General features: G+C 40.6%; 1 protein-coding gene and 2 long non-coding RNA genes across 3 annotated transcripts in view; all 3 read right to left on the reverse strand.

The window, feature by feature from the left end:
- Positions 1 to 10,895, reverse strand: part of LOC310729324 (uncharacterized protein) — a gene marked incomplete at its 3' end in the record, with an annotated part of 114,896 nt that extends 104,001 nt beyond the window's left edge. Inside the window, exon 1 of the mRNA XM_083547437.1 lies at positions 10,832 to 10,895. The remainder of the gene's footprint in view (positions 1 to 10,831) is intronic.
- Positions 1,545 to 3,088, reverse strand: LOC310728805. The gene is made up of 2 exons (XR_014534348.1): positions 2,950 to 3,088; positions 1,545 to 2,020 (listed from the first exon to the last, which is right to left on the reverse strand). It is a non-coding gene; the product is annotated as an uncharacterized lncRNA (long non-coding RNA).
- Positions 10,896 to 13,088: 2,193 nt separating the features above from the next.
- LOC310729312 lies at positions 13,089 to 13,627 on the reverse strand. The gene is made up of 3 exons (XR_014534550.1): positions 13,515 to 13,627; positions 13,270 to 13,340; positions 13,089 to 13,199 (listed from the first exon to the last, which is right to left on the reverse strand). It is a non-coding gene; the product is annotated as an uncharacterized lncRNA (long non-coding RNA).
- Between the last annotated feature and the right edge of the window lie 263 nt (positions 13,628 to 13,890).

Genomic DNA, 13,890 nt, shown 5'->3' on the forward strand with positions numbered 1-13,890 from the left:
TGAAAATTGAAAGTAAAGAAAGCGAATGTTCATTATATTGACTATTTCATAGTTTTAATACTGCAGTACATCTCTTAAGTAAAAGTGTGATGTTAACTGCCTTGTACAAAACTTATGATGGACTTTATCTGAAAACGTATTCAGAAGGGGGACGATCCAAAAACAAAGAAACTCAGAAATTCATGTAAGTAAATATTCAACAAATCTACTTCACTCTACTTCTAAATACTATCAAATACATACACCATATAGAGAATAGAAATCAGATCTTCATGGAGCTGCTTTCATGCACGGGGGGTTGTCATGCTGGACCAGGTTTGGTGTCAGGTTTTAAATAAAGGGGAATTTCAATGCCACTGTAACAAAAAACCGTCCGACAGACACGAAGAGAGAGACGTTAGAACTGTTATAACTGATTTACCCGTGAAAGCTGAATAATTGAGATCATTATAATTAATTCTTAATAAAGATAAGAATCTTAAGTTTTAATGTACAATCGCAAAAAATAATTAACAAATAAAATAATATCAAACTTTTGACTGGTACTGTAAGCACATTCAAATAAAAGATCTCTGCACTTGCATCACAAATTTACACCCCCCCCCCCACCACCGCCCCCACCTGCTGAAAATACTGCTTCTTCTGCCAGATCAGCATGGCCATGGTCATCGCTCTGTCTTCTTGCTTCTTCTTGGCTGAGGACATTGTTCAACCATTCTGCTTGGCTGAAGATATTACTCTGCCTCGTTACTCTGCTGAGGAAGCTACTTCACTTCACTTGCTCTGGAGTGTATGCTGCTCTTCCCTCAAGCACCAGAAATGGCATTTGCTCTACCTTCATTCCTTGAGAAGAACTTCATTCCACATTTTTGCCTCATGAAGAGCAACTTTTTTTCCTCTGCCTGGGATGTTGATCTGCACAACAGTGATTTCCTTGTGGCAAACTTATTGGTGGCTGCAATTACGGCATGTTTCTTGCTGTTCCATTTGTTTAAATTTTCTTCTGACATCATAATGTCTTGTAATACTTAATGATAAATGACAGCACACAGTGGTTCTCGTCACCTTATACAATAGCAGACTCTTTATTTACTTCTGCCACTCTGACCTGCTCACATGACTTATATACAGTATATATATATATATATATAAAACCATATCAGACAGTTCTGACATCATGCAGGAATAGATGAAGATCAGAGCGTTTCATACTGTTAATATAAAATGTGTGCAGTGTCACTTTCCTCAACCATAAATCCTGCACTGAAGAAAGACATGAACGCAGCTTCCTGCTCCACACCCAGATAAACACCCAGAGTCACACTGAAGCAGGAAATCAGAGAGCAGTGTAGAGGAAGTGAGATTTCCATGGAGACGACTGAGTGATTCTGTTTCTCCCAGAATAGAGCAGAACTTTCACCAGATGTTCAACTTCCTTCAGCCAAACTCAGTAAAGCACAACACACAGCACTGAATCTCCAGCTAAACACACTCTCTCATCACACTGATAATGACTATTAACTCGAATAAAAGAACACACAATGTCCAAAATGAAGCTTTATTTCAGCAGAGCAAAACTACAGGAAGAGCAACAGGACAGTGAAGAGAGGAAAGACAGAAATGTCAGCATTGTGTAGAATTGAAACTCGATTGTAGATGGATGTGTGAGCAGCTCAGTGTTCAATTCTATCTTGGAGCTGTTGGTCTTAACACTGGCTCTTTCTGAACGTGAGCGGATGATGGACACCACCATGGGAGACGGTACAGACAAACTCCTCCCCCTTTTCCCAGAGTTCTTTGCTGAGGGTCAGGGTGCTGCTGCGTGTGTAACCGTCCTTCTTGTGTTCTTCTGGGCTGGTCAGAACCCCGTCCTTCACCTCTGAGCCGTCCACCGTCCAGCTCACCAGCGCCCCCTGTGGAGAGTAGGCAGACAGCAGGCAGAGCAGCGAGGCCGATCTGTCAGACGGCTGCAGAGTGGAGGGAGGGAGCAGAGACACGGAGGGCTTCACCGTGGGACCGGCTGGAGACCACAAACACACAATAAACACACATTTACACACAGTTACACAACATTTACTCATTACTGCTTATTCACATTACTGCAGTTCAGTAGAACTTCTCAGCAGGAGAACATTTACTCATTACTGCTTATTCAGAGTTCAGACTGGAACCATTAATGTGTGTTCAGTAATCAGTGCAGTGATCCACACTGTTCTCACATCACTGCAGTTCAGTAGAAACATCTGGAAACTTCTACGACCTTCAGCAGCATCTCTAAACTCTACCTATAGACATGAATACAGTTCCTAACTCTAAATGAACAGAGACACATGGGGGAACTACAAGTTAGGAGCAGCTTTAGTGAAGGAACATCAGTCCATTTGGTTTAAATTTCACTAAGAAACAAAGAGAACATGTGGAAGCCATCAGCTTTAACTCCACACCATAATCCATCTTCTATCTGATTTAGTCTTCACCCAGTTCTATTCAGTAACTGCACCCAATAGTCCCACTGTATTCCAACACTCAAACACTCAGTGAGTTTATTCTGTAAATGTTCTGAACTCCAGTAGAGACAAAACTGGAAACTCTGCAGCAGCACAAATGTGTTCCAGCAGCAGGAGAACATTTCTAAGTTCTTCTTTACATCATGGAGCCATTAGAACTTTAATCAGCTTCATTCTGGTGTTTATACTCAATGAAAATTAATCACTAGATACTGAAATCAAGGTGACTTTAAAAAGCAGAAACAACTGGATTGATTCTTTCAATATTATTAAATATAATTATCAAAAGGAACAAACAAATAAAAAAAATTTGTTATTTAAGATACACTTTTTTTAAACCTAATTTTTCATTTTCACTGTCAAACTTTTTGTTTAATTATAAAATGATTAATAAAAAATAAGTTCAAGAATTTTTGTGAATATAAATAAATTATTCACTTACTGATGATCAGTTTGGTTCCTCCACCGAAAGTGAGCCACAGTGATACATTCTAATGAAACTGTCGTACAAAAACCTCTGTTACACTACAGTGACCACACACACACACACACACACACACACACACACACACACAGTTGTGGTATTTACATATGTGTGTGTGTGACTGCTGCACACACTTTAAGAGCTGTAGTGCTGATCAGAGTGTGTTCAGTCCTTTCAGAGCCACTGACACGCAGCACAATGATGATGGTACTGATTCTACTGCTGGGGACACTGGGACTCCTCGCTCACCGTGAGACTCTCTTTACTTTTATTATTCCTACAAATCATCACATCACTCTCACACTCATTACTACATTTGTTTCCATTATTCAACTCTGCATCCTTTTCTTTAGAGTCCTTTGGGGAAATCGTCCTGACTCAGTCTCCAGGATCTCAGACTGTTTCTCCAGGAGACTCTGTTACTCTCAGCTGTACAACCAGTCAGAGTGTTTACAATGCCCTCGCCTGGTACCTGCAGAAACCTGGAGAAGCTCCTAAACTCCTGGTCTATGCTGCAACTTCTCGTCAGTCTGGGATTCCAGATCGTTTCAGTGGCAGTGGATCTGGTACACAGTTTAGTCTAAAAATCTCTGGAGTTCAGTCTGAAGATGCAGGAGATTATTACTGTCAGCAGGGTAGCAGCACTCCGTACACACAGTGTTATAGCACCGTACAAAAACCTCCCTCAGCTGTAGAGGAAGTGCTCTGAGTCAGAAACACACACTGATCTGCTCCAACCCAGCAGTCAAATATTGCAAGGTTTGAACTATATTGAAACAGATTAAAATAAGTCTGTGATTATTAACTATATTTCCTTTCTCATTGGTCTTTACAATCAGGATGATGGTCAGATGATCATTATTAAACTTCTGCTCATTGGAAATTAGTTGAATTTAAATTTTCCTCATCTTGGTGTAGTGCTACTGAGCTCAAACATTTCCAACAACATTGATCTGATATAATATTTTAATGGTTTTTTGTTGAAATATTTTAAATAATAGAGAGAAACTCATCTCAAATGTTTTATTGAGTTTATTATCACTTTCAAGTACAGTTATCTTCCCCAGTCTGATCCATAATTCTTCACCTTTATAGATCCTTTTCAATGTTCCACAACAAATTAATGTCTGGGATAAAAATTGGGGACATTCTACTGTTTTAATATGAAAAACATGTTTTAAAACTGAAGGACAATAATGTTCTGATTATTGAGTCTTTGCTAAAAAGTTTAAATGAATAAATGACAATGACACTAAATGATGGATGAATGTTGCAGGAGTATATATTGGGATGCATGGTGTGGGGTGCATCATTTTAAAACCCTATTTTAATCACAATATAATGAGGAAAACATTAAGTTCTAAAGTAATTTAAAATGTGTTGTTGTAATATGTCTCTAAAAAGTTGGGACAGGGCAACAAAAGGCTGTCAAGTAAATGTTATAAAAAAGAAACATCTGGAGGAATATTTGGCATTAATTGTCAAGTCAAGTCAAGTTTATTTCTATTGCGCTTTTCACAACAGACATTGTCTCAAAGCAGCTTTACAGAAAACAACAGTGAAGGTGAAGGTGTGTGTTTATCCCTGATGAGCAGCCGTGGCGACAGTGGCAAGGAAAAACTCCCTTAGATGATATGAGGAAGAAACCTTGAGAGGAACCAGACTCAAAAGGGGAACCCATCCTCATTTTGGTGACATCAAGAGTTTCATCATAAATCTTTCAGCAATATAGAACACTGGAGAGTGAGAACTAACATGAGTACTGGAGTATAAGATTATAAGCATCAGCTTCTCCATGCCAGAGCCTTTAAACACTCCAGGAGGTCCAATGTCAAACTCCACACATGTAGTGGGATCCAATTGGCACTGGTATGTCTCTAGATGGTTCAGGATGTTTGCGAGTTTGGCATCTACTTCTTTAAAGTCCATAATCTTCATGAGGTGGGACGTGACTGGAGCTGGAGCAACCTCAGGGTGTCTCGGGATGGGCAGAGAAAGAGAAGCAGTGGAGAGGAATTAGCGTAGCTGCTGTTCATGATATTAACAGCACAAGTTGATAATGTGATGTGATCAGATGTTCTGGAGCACAAGGTTGTGATGTGATGTGTGTTATGTGTAGAACTCGCTAAAAACATACGTCTTTAATCTGCACTTAAACTGGGAGAGTGTATCTGAGCCCCGAACACTGTCAGGAAGACTATTCCAGAGTTTAGGAGCTAAATGTGAAAATGATCTACCACCTTTAGTGGACTTTGGGCTTCTAGTAGTTCCTAGAATAGCAGAGTTTTGAGATCTGAAGGAGTGTGACAGATTGTAGCGTGTTAGTAGACTGGAGAGATACATGGGAGCCAAACCATTTAGTGTTTTGTAGGTAAGAAGCAGTAGTTTGTAGTGGATTTGAAACTTAATAGGAAGCCAGTGTAGGGACGATAAGATTGGGGTTATATGATCATATTTTCTTGACCTTGTAAGAACTCTTGCTGCTGCATTCTGGACAAACTGAAGCTTGTTTATTAATGATGCAGGACATCCACCTAGTAATGCATTACAGTAGTCTATTCTAGAGGTCATAAACGCATGGACGAGCTTCTCTGCATCAGATATAGATAAAATTTTTCTCAAATATTTCTAAGGTGAAAGAAGGCTGTTTTTGTAACTTGGTTGATATGATTTCTGAAAGTCAAGTTGCTCTAAAATAACTCCCAGGTCTTTTACTGTTGAACTAGTGGTTACAAAACATCCGTCTAAATGCAGGCTGAGATGCTGGAGCTTCTGTGTACTGGTTTTTGGGCAAATGAGCAAAATCTCCGTCTTATCAGAATTTAATAGTAGAAAGTTATGGGTCATCCAATCTCTTATTTCTTCAACACACTCAGTTATGCGAGCTAATTGAGCTGTATCGCCTGGTTTAGATGAGATATATAGCTGAGTATCATCAGCATAACAATGGAAGCTAATTCCATGCCTTCTAATAATATTTCCTAAGGGAAGCATGTATATTGTGAAAAGCAGGGGTCCTAGAACTGAACCTTGTGGCACGCCATATTTTACTAGCATTAGCCTGGATAGCTTTCCATTTAAATCTACAAAGTGGTAACGATTGGACAGGTAGGATTTAAACCAGCCTAATGCCTGTCCCTGAATGCCGATGTAATTCTGTAAGCGATCTAGGAGGAGATCATGATCTTTGGTGTCGAATGCAGCACTAAGATCTAGTAAAACCAACAGCAAGATGAAGCCTTGGTCTGAAGCTAAAAACAAGTCATTAGTGATTTTAACCAGGGCAGTTTCTGTGTTTGGATCCAGATTAGGTTTTTTAATGAGGGGCTTAATAACTGCTAACTTGAGGGATTTGGGGACATGACCTAACGATAGTGAGGAGTTAATAATATTGAGAAGAGGCTCACCAGCTGTATGTACCACTTCATTTAATAGATGAGTTGGAATGGAATCTATCTGACATGTTGTTGATTTAGCTTTGGTGATAAAATCATCCAGCTCTTCCTGTCCTGTACATGTAAAACAGTGTAGATGTGTAGTTGTAGGTGAGATTGTGTCAGGAGATGCTGTCGGAGGTTGGACCGCCACAATTGTTTTTCTAATGTTATCTATTTTTTCAGTAAAGAAATTCATAAAGTCTTCACTACTAAACTGTGATGGAACACATTTTTCAGATCCCTGATTTGTTGTTAATTTAGCGACTGTACTGAAAAGGAACCTGGGATTGTTTTTGTTATTTTCTATGAGTTTGCTCAGGTGTTCAGCTCTAGCAGCTTTTAGCGCCTGTCTGTAGCTAAGCATACTGTCTTTATACGCAATTCTAAATACCTCCAATTTAGTTTTCCTCCATTTTCTCTCCAGATTACGTGTTGTTCTCTTGAGGGCATGCGTATGACTATTATACCAAGGTGCAGGTGCTTGTTCTCGAACCTTTTTTAACCGGATGTTGGTAATGGTGTCTAATGTGCTAGTGAGGATAAGGTTTATGTTGTTAGTGATTTCATCAAGATTATTATCAGTTATGGGTTTAGGGTGAAATTGAGATAAATCAGGCAGGTTATTTATGAATCTGTCCTTAGTGGTTGGAATAATAGTCCTACCAAGTCGATAACGTGGTGCAACACGGCTAATCTGCTCTACCGGTAGTGTGTACAGTATGAGGTAATGGTCAGTGATGTCATCACTCTGAGGTAAAATATCTATATCAGTGACGTCTGCTCCGTGGGAAATTATTAGGTCTAATGTGGTTAAAACGGTGAGTTGGTCTGGTGACGTTTTTGTTTAACCCCAAAAGAGTTTAGTAAATCGACAAATGATAATCCTAGAGCATCGTTTACATCATCTACATGAATAGTAAAATCTCCTACAAGCAGCACTTTATCAAAATTGATCAAGAGGTCTGAGAGAAAACAAGCAAACTCTTAAAGAAAATCAGCGTAGGGCCCTGGGGGTCTGTACACGGTGACCAGAGCGAGTTTTCAATGCATGTCTGAAAGTACAACTTTAGGAACGAGCACTTGATTTAAAATGATTTAAAGCTGAATCCTAATCTCCGACTAACATTAAGAGAGGCACTATAAATGGTTCCTACACCCCCCCCCCCCCCACGACGACGGTCGACTCGTTTAGACCCATATAATCACCTGGTTTAATCCAGGTCTCAGTGAGACAGAGTGCTGAGAGATTATTCTCTGTGATCATCTCATTTACAATCAGTGCTTTGGGTGCAAGTGATCTGATGTTTAAAAGACCAAACTTTAGAACTTCGTTGTGATTGTTTATCTGGTATTTTTCAGTTTTAACTGCAATAAGATTATTTCTGGATCTTGTGTATTTAATTCTTGGTTTTACTACATGAGGAATAGATACGGTTTCTATAAACTGGGCTGTGTGTGAACTTTTAACTATTTGATCAGTTGTATGCGTGTTCTCATAGTCGTAAATTGCCTGATGTCTTACCAGTCAGATGGTGTAAAGTATCCTAAAGATGTTGTCTGATAGCACTGCTGCTCCAACTCTGCTGGGGTGCAGGCCATCAGGGCGGAAGAACCTCGGACGCTCCCAGAAACAGTTCCAGTTATTAATAGAGAGGTTTGTGCTCTCGACACCATGACTGTAACCATTCATTTAGTGCAAGGAGTCTACTAAACTTCTCAGCCCCTCGCTGGTAGGTGGGGAGAGGTCCTGACACTATGATCCTCGTTGTGGGCAATGTGCTGCGGTGGTGGTGGTGGCGGTGGTGGCGGGGGAGACTGGCTCATGTCTTCTGCTGCTGCAGCATCCAGGGTCTGTGGTGCACCGGTGCCGGAGTGAACAATACCTGGGTGGGCCGTGTTGTAGGTGCGCTGGGCCTGGGCAGAGAAGCATGCGGAGTTGAGGTGCTGGGAGCGTTAGGTTCAACCCGGAAATTTACCTGGGACGAGTGCGCGTCCGCCCGGGATGTTTCCTGTTTCTCCAAAGCCTCCATCTCCAACTCCACCGTTTGCAACTCGAACGAGTCCTCACCTGTGCTCAAAGGCAGACACATAACTGGCATAGTGCTGATAATCACGAACAGAGTTAAGATACAGAGATATGAGTGAGAGGCAATGAATATAGTTAACACTAGCGATAGTCGAGTTAACTAACTATAGACACAAGTCAGAAAGACAAAAACAATTTAGGATTATTAAAAGAGGAAAAAAAAAGGATAGATAGATAGTAAAGTTTGTTTGAAAAAGCAGAGAGAAATACAAACACAGAATTTGCAGCAAACAAGTCAAACACAGGAAGCTACGTCACAGGAAGTCGAACCGAATGTAGCCAGGCAAGCGCCTTCCAGTAGGGGTGTGGTTGGCTAATTATTCCAAGTCTTTTTAAGCAGGCACTGGGCAAGTGGCCTTGAAATGTGGGCCTTGTTTTAAAAGCACATGGGATATAATGCTGCTTTGTTTTGTTGTGTTTGAATACGCCCCAAAGGAGGTAGGCCAGGGGGGTATTCCAGAAAGCAGGTTATGTCCCAAAAAAGGAGGTAACTTTCTGGGTATGTATGTAACCATAGCAACTAACTCTCTGAAGATAACCTGCTCGGGAGCAGGTTATGTTTCAGTGTAACTTTGTTTCAGAAGGTTGGTGAGCATGGCGTGCCCTTTTGATGAGGATCCTGTGGACGTAGAAGCACAAATTATACGAGGTATTTTTCGTCGGGAGAGGGTTATAAGACCGTGTATTGATGTGTTTGCATACCCTAATGAATATTTGAAAGAGCGTTATGGTTTTTCAAGAGATTTGTTAGTTTATTTAACACGTCTTTTAAAACCGCATATCGCAAATGTGACAAACCGTGTGGGCGATTCAGAGCATATGGGAAAGGCAACTGTGTGTAGAGCCGTTCGTACAGTATGTCTGGCACATAAACAGTTCTTACCCTTTATAGTGGCACTTTCATTTCTGCATCTTGTGTATTTAATTCTTGGTTTTACTACACGAGGAATAGATATGGTTTCTATAAACTGGGCTGTGTGTGAACTTGTAACTATTTGGTCTGTTGTATGCGTGTTCTCATAGTTGAAGATTTCCTGATGTCTTACCAGTCAGATGGTGTAAAGTATCCTAAAGATGTTATCTGATATCACTGCTGCTCCAACTCTGCTGGGGTGCAGGCCATCAGGGCGGGAAAACCTAGGACGCTCCCAGAAACAGTTCCAGTAATTAATAAAGAGAAGTTTGTGCTCTCGACACCATGACTGTAACCATTCATTTAGTGATAAAAGTCTACTAAACTTCTCAGCCCCTCGCTGGTAAGTGGGAAGAGGTCCTGACACTATGATCCTCGTTGTGGGTGATGTGCTGCGTACCGTCTCCACCAGGATCCTGAAGTCCCTCTTTAAGATCTCCGTTTGCCTCAGCCTGGTGTCGTTCGCTTCAAGTCAAGACAAGTCAAGAAGCTTTTATTGTCATTTCAACCATATATAGCTGATGCAGTACACAGTGAAATAAAACAACGTTCCAGGTGCTACATAACACAACAGTCACAGAACAGAAGAACACAGGGCCAAGAACTAAGATCCTCGCCACATAAAGTGCATGTGTGCAACTGGTGCAAACAGTGCAGGACAACACAAGACAGTGCAAGACAACACAGGACAGTGCAGGACAATACACAAAAATAAATAATCTAAAAATAAAAACAGCAATAGCTCCAGCATGGAGAACAACCGCTCCGAAGTTCTCGTTCAGGATCGCAGGTACCTGCGCAGCGACATCGAGAACACGAGCACCAGGAAAACGGCGAGTGTGCACCTTACCTTTAGCTCCGGTAGCGCGGACATGCCGGACGATGGAATCTCAGAGAATCACAGTGTCACGTTCCGTCTCGCGGAGAGGGGCGAATCGGTTCTTGGTCGAGTTCTCGAAGGCCCGTAGTGGTGGAGGGGGAGACGTCCTCGACCAGGACTTGGCTTGTCTCTTCCGCCACTGCCGCATCCAGGGTCCGTGTTGCACCGGTGCCGGAGTTGTAGGTGCGCTGGGGCTGGGCAGAGAAACACGCGGAGTTAAGTTCCCGGGATGTTTCCAGCGCCGCTTTCCACTCTTGCAGCCGGCATGCAGCTCGCGAATCTGTTTTTCCAAAGCCTCCATCTCCAACGCCACCGTTTGCAACTCGAACGAGTCCTCACCTGTGCTTAAAGTCAGACACACAGCCGGCATAGTGCTTTTTATCACGCACAGATTTAAGATACAGAGATATGATAAAGTGAGAGGCAATGAATATAGTCAACACTAGTGATAGTCGAGTTAACTGACTACAGGCACAAGTCCGGAAGAAAAAAAACAATTTAGGATTATTAAAAGAGAAAAACACAAACAAATAAATACAAACACGGAACTCGCGGCAAACAAGTCAAACACAGGAAGCTACGTCACCGGAAGTCAGCCAGGTCAGCAGGTACTCAGACGACTTAATTGTGCTGGTTCTTATGCCGTTCAGCCTCAGCCTTCAAGCCCACTAACTAGGTAATATGTGAGGCAACCCAAATCATTACCAATGTCGAGGCAAAATGGCCAGGATCTGTGCATGATGCCAGAATTTTCCGCGAGTCATCATTATGCCAGACATTTCAGCAGGTTATGTTTTGCTTTATACAATTGATTTGTTTTTCCTTTTTACTATATTTGTGTTGTACACTTCAATCATTACAGGACAGTACAATGGTTACTTGCTGGGGGACAGAGGATACCCTTGTCTGCCCTATTTAATGACACCCTACCCTGAACCTGAGCCTGGACCACAGACATGGTTTAACCTGGCTCACAGCCGAACACGGCCAAGGTGGAGATGACTATAGGGATCCTCAAATCTCGGTTTCAGTGTCTGCGTGGGCTCCGGGTTAGTCCAGAGAGGGCATGCGACATTATAGTGGCTTGTGTTGTGCTTCACAATATTGCCACTATAAGAGGAGAGAGCCACCCTCCTTGTATTGAGGAAGATGGCCCACAGGAACACCTACAGATTTTAGAGGCCAACAGAGATGGAAGACTTTTGAGAGACAGGATCTGTCGAAATTACATTTATAAATTTTTTTTGCACTGGTCTGGCCGGCAGTTTATTTCCTGAAAAACAATGAAAGTAAAATTCAATAAAATGTTTTTTTTATATTGCTTTACACATACACACACACACACACACACACACCACTTTTAACATGCAACAGACTAATATTCAGACAAGTTCTCACCTTAAGGTGATGCTCCAGTAATTCAATTTCAAGTGCTGCTTTCAAGGAGTCTTTTCTCTTCCATTTGAAGCTGTATAAGGTCCATCTCCATGTCACTTTTTCTTATTTGTTTTCGAAGATGGACCTTATACAGCTCCTTTGCTGGCAACTAGGAAGGTGGAAAAAATGTAATGAATGAGATTGTTTGGTCAGACAATAAAATTCAAATATGGACACCTGGACACAAATTCTTACCCTGCTTAGATTGTGTGCTGAGGTTGAAGGACCCTCATCTGTGGGTACATGTACTGTAAAAGGACAATGACAGTTTGTTACTCTAATGCAAAAAGAAGCCATAAATTATAATGGTATGCATCATACCTCAGTGGATCTACCAGCATTGTCCACTTCTGTCACAGCAGATGTGGTCTCTTCATCGTCATCTTCATCCTACAGGAGAAATATTCAAGTATACATTATCTGGCAAAAAAACAACCTAAAAGCAACTAAAGGTACCTGACAACAAATCACTTACAACTGTGACAGACTGTGTTCTTTCTGGAGGGTCCAATAATACAATCCGTCCATCAGTATCTATAAGAACACACAACCCATTCAATTCTCAATATTATCAAAGAAAATAATACATGAAAAGAGTAAGATGTCAGACTAAGATCACAGTAGCATCTACATCATATCAGAGGAGGGAAGTAACGGAGTACAAATACTTCGTTACTGTACTTAAGTAGATTTTTCTGGTATTAGTTTTTTACAACTTTTTACTTTTACTCATTACATTTTTACACAAATATCTGTACTTTTTACTTCTTACATTTTCAAAACCGGCTCTTACTTTAGTTTTAATTCATTGATTTGGTGAAATATATTTTTTATTTTCACTGCGCGCTGATTTCAGCCGAACAACAGATTTCCTGTTACTGCACGTCTTTTTCAATCCGCTGGTGTATAAAGTCCTGACCCTCACTCTTTACGAAGATAAGAATCAGACATATTAAATATTAATATGATGTGAGGTCCAGTTAACAGCTAAAACGGGTAGAAGTAATAACTACTTTTTCCTTAAGTACATGTCAGAGCCAAGACTTCTTTCCTTTCACTTAAGTAAAAAGGTATAATCAGTACCTCAACTTTTACCCGAGTATTTTAAAACATGAGTATCTGTACTTCTACTTAAGTAAAGGATGTGTGTACTTTTGCCACCTCTGCATCATATGCAGGTAAATAAAATAAACCTACATTAAAATTAATCTTGTTCAAAAAGCCTTTAAGTGACAGAGATAGTAATTTATTAGGACAAAAAATGAAAACAAATCATAGAGGTAAACTTACACCATCACTTGTGGTGCATGGTGTGTGTGAGGAACTGCCCCCTGGAATGCCAGCAACCACTGGTCGCCCTTTATTAAGGGACAGAGCCAGCTCCTTAGATGGGGTGAGGGGAGGTGGTGGTGGGCCCTCCGCCAGTTAGACGGGCTTCAGTCTTCTTTCTATTAGCTACATGACAGAATGAATATACTAAATCCTGTTATAATAATAGTTTAGTCATTGTGTAATCAAATATGACCTTTTTGCAGAATGTTTTTGTGTTTCATTTTGACTTGGCTTAAAGTTCTTGTGGCTCCAGAAGGATTACACCTTAATAAATAAGAAATATACATTATTATTTTAAACTAAAGAAATAAATGGCAGGAAAAGTAAACGCTTTCATAGTGATATAACATGTTCAAAAGGATGAATAAGTCATACTTCATTATTTTGCATTATAATAAAACGGGAGCCAATACCAGATTTGTAATTTAATACACTCACGCATTTACTCTGTCTGTTATTTTTTGCCAAGCGAACTCTCTTTCTTTAGCCGATGCAGCTGTATGGCTTCTTTTTAATATTATTGGCTTAAACTCCTCATAAGCGTGCATTAAAACCTCCAACTCCGCCTTTGTGAAATACGACGTGGCATGAAAGGTTTTATTTGTATTTCTCTTTGGGAATGTTTTTTGATTCAGATCTGGATAAATGCTTTAACGTCAACTGATTGTTATATCTGCTATCTGCCAATAGAGGTAAATTACTTAATATTTTAATTAAATAAAAGTGTGTGCAGTTGGTAACCATAGTTTTAAATGTTTAGTGTTTTTTTGTAATGTTTTAGATGTGGATGAAGGCTGAAATGCTGATTGGTTGC

The sequence above is a fragment of the Silurus aristotelis genome (assembly GCF_946808225.1).
Source record: "Silurus aristotelis genome assembly, chromosome: 7".
NCBI lineage: Eukaryota > Metazoa > Chordata > Actinopteri > Siluriformes > Siluridae > Silurus > Silurus aristotelis.